Source organism: Triticum aestivum, chromosome 6B, assembly GCF_018294505.1.
Source record: "Triticum aestivum cultivar Chinese Spring chromosome 6B, IWGSC CS RefSeq v2.1, whole genome shotgun sequence".
Classification (NCBI taxonomy): Eukaryota; Viridiplantae; Streptophyta; class Magnoliopsida; order Poales; family Poaceae; genus Triticum; species Triticum aestivum.
The window spans coordinates 614,710,456-614,717,194 of record NC_057810.1 but is presented as its reverse complement, the minus strand read 5'-3'; the positions used below and the strand labels follow the sequence as shown (position 1 = coordinate 614,717,194).

The window sequence follows — 6,739 nt, the reverse complement described above, 5'->3', positions numbered from 1 at the left end:
ATTTCTCTCTATAGTGGCAATCGCATGACAAAGGTGCATGAGTTGTATCTGCGCCATGAACGATGGGTTCTCCTGAACATCCAACAACCATTTGTCTCCTTCTAGGGCTTGCTGGACCGTCCTGCTGTTGATGATTCTTGGCGTGACAGAGCCCAGGATCAAAGGTGCGATGTTAGCAACCGCGAAACCTTGCAGCCATCGATCTCTCCAGAATAGCACCTTAGTGCCCGATCAAAGGCGGCGGGGGGCTATGGCCTGTGGACACCGGCGCCAGAGTGGCGCACGGCGGGGGAAGGGGAGAGGCGCTAGGGGAGCGGGGGAGAGGCAAAGGAAGGTTACTGACCGCTGGATGGGGAGGTGGGAGACGCGGTCATACCGAATAGTACATATTTGTTCAGATTACAGAATATCGCTAGCGATGATGCGTTGGTCAAAGTTAGCTACAGCTTCTCACCACCGTGTGGCCAAACTCATGGCCACGCCAACTTATGGAGCTGCCGGCCTGGTGTATGAGGACTTCGTCGTATAAATGTTACTCCCTCCGTCCCAAAATAAATGTCTTAACTTTATACTTTGTACTAGCTCTAGTACAAATTTGTACTAAGCTCAAGACATTTATTTTGGGACGGAGGAATACTATCAGTCTGTCATCCTGCACCATCAAACGAGGGAGACGGGTTAAAAATGAGGACGCTCAACAAGTCAAGAACCACGATGTTTCCAGGAAACCACCCACTCCACTGATGACCCTGCAATGAAACCCTGAGAGCAACGGACAACTGCACAGTCTGCACTCCAGACTCCAGTACTACTACTACTCCGTACATATTAACTCCCATACCCTGAGCAAGCACTCGAAACATTCACCCAGCATACGAGAACCAGATGCAAAGCAAAATGCGATCTGCTTCAACACCCCTGCTCTACCTCTACCTTTGCCTCCTCGTCTTGCCGTCATGGCTCCTTCTCTTGCAACGAGCGCACGCAGCAGCGCGTCATGGTGGCATATCACTCATGTCTCAACAGAAGGCCCTCCTCCACTGGAAATCAACACTTGCAAACCCAGCAGCGGAGATGAGCTCCTGGCGGGACACCGCCAGCAGCAGCCCGTGCAACTGGACGGGGATCATGTGCATGGCCGTTCGCCATGGCCGCATCATGCCCTGGGTCGTGACCAGCATCTCCCTGCCAGATGCTGGCATCCATGGCAAGCTTGGTGAGCTCAACTTCACAGCTCTCCCATTCCTCACATATATCGATCTAGGCACAATAGTCTCCATGGTCCAATACCGCCTAATATCAGCTCGCTATCATCCCTCTCCACCCTTGACCTTAGCATCAATCAGCTCAGAGGCCACATACCACACGAGATCGGCCAACTGGCTAGCCTCACCATACTTGACATCTCCTTCAATAACCTAACAGGACATATCCCTGCGTCCCTAGGCAACCTGACAATGTTGATTTATCTTGTTATCCACCAAACCATGGTCTCAGGTCCCATTCCAAACGAGTTAGAAAGGCTTGTCAGCCTGCAGGGTTTACAGCTAAGCAACAGCGCCTTAAGTGGCAACATACCCGCAACTCTTGCAAACCTGACCCAGCTAAATGTTCTGTTATTGTATGGTAACAAACTGTCGGGGCCGATACCCCATGAGCTAGGCAAGCTAGTCGATCTGCAATTCCTTCAACTTGATGAAAATAAACTAACCGCTCAAATCCCTTTCTCCATATCCAATCTAACTATGTTAAATGAACTCTCTCTCGTCGAAAATCAAATCACAGGTTCCATCCCCGCTGAAATAGGAAGGCTAGTCATGTTAAACAAACTTGATCTCTACCAAAATCAAATAACAGGAACAATACCTCCAGAAGTAGGCAACCTCACTAGGCTCAAGATACTTCGTGTCTATAAAAATTGACTAACGGGTTCTATACCCCCAGAACTAGGCATCCTAGTAAATCTCTCGAATTTGGACCTATCAGCCAACCAAATCGCTGGCTCTATTCCTGCCAACTTAGGAAACCTTACTAATTTATTAAGATTGTCCCTTTTTAGAAATCAGATAACAGGCTCTATCCCACAGGAAATTGGCAATTTGGTGAACCTCCAAACATTGTTCTTGGACGAGAATAAAATTTCTGGCTCAATACCCAAAACATTTGGAAACCTACAAAACATCCAACGTCTGAACATGAATGATAACAAATTAACAGGATCTCTTCCTCAGGGTTTTGGAGATCTCAAGAACATAGTCGGCCTTAATCTGGCTGATAACTCCCTTTCTGGACCTTTGCCTATGAATATATGTACCGGCGGCAGTCTCAGAGCTTTTGTAATGTCTCTGAATATGTTCAATGGCTCAGTTCCATGGAGCTTAAAGACCTGTACAAGTTTGACTGGACTTTACCTTGACGGAAACCAACTGACAGGAGATATATCTCACCATTTTGGAGTTTATCCACAACTTAGGCACATATGGTTGACGTCCAATAGACTCTCTGGGAGCATTGCACCAAAGTGGGGAGACTGCCCCCAACTAAAGGAATTCAAGCTAGGACAAAACATGATTACGGGTCAAATACCTCCCACCCTATCAAAATTATCCAATTTGGTAGACCTAACACTCGATTCTAACCACATAACTGGTTGGATTCCACCAGAGTTAGGACATTTGAAAAATCTTTATATCTTGAATCTGTCACTCAATCAGTTATCAGGCCCTGTACCTTTGTAGTTGGGGAAGTTGAGAAATTTAGGACACCTTGATTTATCTGAAAACAGTTTGAGTGGATCAATACCAGAGGAATTGGGAACCTGCATAGAACTATTGTTCTTGAAGATCAACACCAACAACTTCACTGGAAAATTGCCTGGTGCAATTGGAAATTTAGCAAGTCTACAGATGATGTTAGATGCCAGCAATAACAAACTTGAAGGTGTCTTGCCAAAAGATCTTGGAAAGTTGGAGATGCTGGAATTTCTTAATTTATCCCATAACCAGTTCAGTGGAAACATTCCATCCTCCTTCGCAAGCATGGTGAGCCTATCGACACCTGATGTGTCCTACAACGACTTGGAAGGACCACTCCCAATAGGACATGCACTTCAAAATGCTTCAATAAATTGGTTTCTTCACAATAAAGCTCTGTGCGGTAACTTCTCTGGACTGCTACCTTGTTACTCAACTCCAGCATCTGGTCGCCATAAACAAAAGATACAAAGTTTCCTCCTGCCAATTGTTCTTGTTGTGGGGTTTTCCACCATTGCTACAATTGCTATCATTGCAATTCTGATACGTAGCAAGAAAAAGAAACAACAAAGTGGTGCTACAGATGAGGGGAGGAACATGTTCTCTATTTGGAATTTTGAAGGACGACTAGCATTTGATGATATTATCAGGGCAACAGAAAATTTTGATGACAAGTACATCCTTGGAGCAGGAGGACATGGAAAAGTCTACAAGGCACAACTCGAAGACGGGCAGCTAGTTGCTGTAAAGAAATTCCATCCAACAGAAGAAGAGTTGATTGATGAGAGAGGATTTCACAGTGAAATGGAAATCTTAACACAGATTCGACAAAGAAGTATTGTCAAACTCTATGGATTTTGCTCCCATCCAACGTACAAGTTTCTTGTCTATGATTACATTCAGCGTGGAAGTCTCCACACGACTTTACAAGATGAGGAATTAGCCAAGGGATTGAATTGGCATAAGAGAGCTGCCCTTATAAATGATGTTGCTCAGGCAATATCCTATTTGCACAATGACTGTAGTCCTCCTATAATTCATCGAGATATCACAAGCAACAACATCCTACTTGATACAAATTTTAAGGCTTATGTCTCAGATTTTGGTACAGCAAGGATTTTGAAGCCTGATACATCAAACTGGAGTGCACTAGCAGGGACATATGGCTACATTGCTCCTGGTACAGATATGCCTCCCTTTGACATAAAATTATTTCTATCTCTACCTTTATCCGCTTTTATGGTTCCATAGCTTCTTGTTTACACTTTCTTGTCCATTGACTTCTAATGCCGATCCTTGTCTTTGGTGCAGAGTTGTCCTACACTTCTGTTGTGACAGAGAAATGTGATGTGTACAGCTGTGGTGTGCTTGTGCTAGAGGTGTTGATAGGGAAGCATCCAAGAGATCTACTCCAACATCTTGCCTTATCAACAGAGCCATATACTCTTGTCAATGAAATCTTGGACCAACGGCCTTCTGCACCAACAACAATAGAAGAGAAAAACATAGTTTTCCAAATCAAGGTAGTATTTTCTTGCTTGAAAGCTTCCCCTCAAGCAAGGCCAACAATGCAGGAGATCTGCCAGATGCTCATCCATTATGAATCTTCCACTTCAGTGTGAAGACAACATGTTGTAGTTACATTCGATGAACTATGGGATGCATAAGCATGGTAGGGATGATTACCTCCCTGTTTGTTGTAATGAATAGCAATACAGCTGATTTCCGGCAAAATCTAGCAATATAGTTGTTGGGGACACTTTCTGAGGCCAGGCATAAAATATGCAGGTTTATCTCCAACAAATGCAATCAACACTAAGTGCATTTTTAAACCATTGTAGTATTCCAATAGTGTTTTCGCAAGAGGTAATATGCAAATTCCTTACAAACAAGTGGTTGAATATCATCCACTTGAACTTCTTTCACTGTGATTCCTGACCCTTGTGCATTCACTATGATTTGTTGTATAGCGCATCCGATGTAGCTTACAATATCTAAGTGAGAAAACAACCATTGCTTAACTGCAAATTTACATACTGTAAAACAGGTGCATTATGTGACACAGTAAAATTATGTAAAATATTTTAGTCCTCGAGAGAAAAGGAACAAAATACATGTATTACATGATTGGCGAGACAACAAAAATAAAGTGAACAAACTGTTTATTCTCTGCCTCTCTGGTGTGTGCAGATGGCGTGATTAGCATGGCAACAAAATGGACTGAGTTTAGCACACAAAATAATATAGGCTATGAATAGGAATCTTAATTGGCGAGCAAACTTTTTTTATCAACACAGGCGTACAATGGTCAGTGACTTTGCTATCTGTACTGCTACTTAGTCATTCCCCTAGCTAGTTGTTTCTCCTCTCAGTTATTCCAGTTCTGCGTAGTTTTCTCTCTATTCAGTTTTGTTATCTCTGTGTACTCTGTTTTTCTTTGGAAAATTCTTTTTTGAAAGAAATTATCGTACCCCCAATTTAACAACAACAACCCCCCCCCCCCCCCCGTCGTGGTACTAAGTCTGACAGTAAGAATAGGGCGTACGTATGAGGAGGCGAGGCCCTAGCTACAGCGAGGTTGTACACATGAGTTTACGAGTTCAGGCCCCTCTCGGAGGAGGTAAAAGCCCTACGTCTCAGTGCCCTGAGGCAGTCGACCGGAATATGGGTGTGTGTTACAAGGGGTGCGAACCCTTGTCCCAGAGGAGGGGGGTGGCTTATATAGAGTTCACAAGGACCCCAACCATCCTCCGTTACAGGGGTTCAATGTACATTAAGATAGGGCGTTACTGATAACGCCAGCTATAAAGTGTATTTAATGATCTTTAAGGCTACGGAGTGAACGCCTTACCGTTGCCATCCTCTGAGTGACTCTAGGTTTTCTGTACTCCGAGTGGTTTCCTGTATGGTCGAATGACTCTCTCTAGGTCGAGTGAAACGCGCGGGGGGGGGGGGTATCCGAGTGAGGTGACTGGTCGAGTGGATTGCACTCGATGGCTTCAGTCGATACTTCCTGGTATGCTTTGAATGTCTTTACTTCTAGGGTAGTGACCTTGGATGGGGCGTATAGGTCAGGCCTATGACCCTACCCTAGGTCTATGGCATCGGTCATTAGCCCCCGAATGGATTGAGGTCCGAGTGGAAAGAAGGTTGAAGTTGGTCCTGCCTTGACTCTCGTGCTTCACAAGTATCTGTACTGGATTTGAGGTCCATGCTGAAACTTTGGCTTCATTTCAGTCGCCTTGATCGATTCAGAGGTTGTCGAGTGAACTTATGCTGGCACTCTTCGAGTGTTCTTACGACGTGAAATCTTTGGCGCGATTGGTTACTGCGGAACCCGGATCTCACGGGATACGAAAATTTGGGGAAGCGCGCGAGGCGGAGTGCACCGTACTAAACAGGACGGATAGACAGGGGCGCCTCGATCTGCGCCACCTTTTTCGCAACGTATCCAGCGCGCGATTGTTGTGGGATTTGACAGGATCTCTCGGGTCCATGCGTCAGCCACTCGGAAGTAGGCCCTTAAAAGGCGTCGAGGTCGAGGCGTCTGCACTGTGCGCTCTCATACCCCTTCTTCCTCCTCCGCCTCTCCACCGCATCTACTCTCGCCCTCGACGCCGCCGCTCCGTCAGTGCGCAGCCCGTCCCCGTGGTGAAGTACAAGATGGTGGCACTGGAGCGCGCAAAGAAGGCAATGGCGACGACGAAGGGCAAGAAGATGAATCAAGGGTCGTCGTCGAGGTCTGCGCTGCCGCCAGGTTGGATTCAGGGAGACTGGATCCGATCTACGCTCAGGCCAAAAGATCTGGAAGATCTGGCCGCCACCGGTTTGATCACCGCCGGGGCTGCGAGGCTGCCGGAGGGTGAGACAGAACCTCGGCCGCGGTCAGGCGAGTGCGTCCTTCTTGCGACCCATGTCGACCGTGGCTTCTCCCTTCCTCCGCATCCTTTCTTCCGGGGTTTTCTGAACTTTTTCGGTGCTCAACT

At 46.1% G+C, this 6,739-nt stretch overlaps 1 pseudogene; it reads left to right on the top strand.

The window, feature by feature from the left end:
- The first annotated feature begins 783 nt into the window (after nt 1-783).
- On the top strand, nt 784-4,520 carry LOC123134557 (probable leucine-rich repeat receptor-like protein kinase At1g35710; annotated as a pseudogene).
- Nucleotides 4,521-6,739: the final 2,219 nt, after the last annotated feature.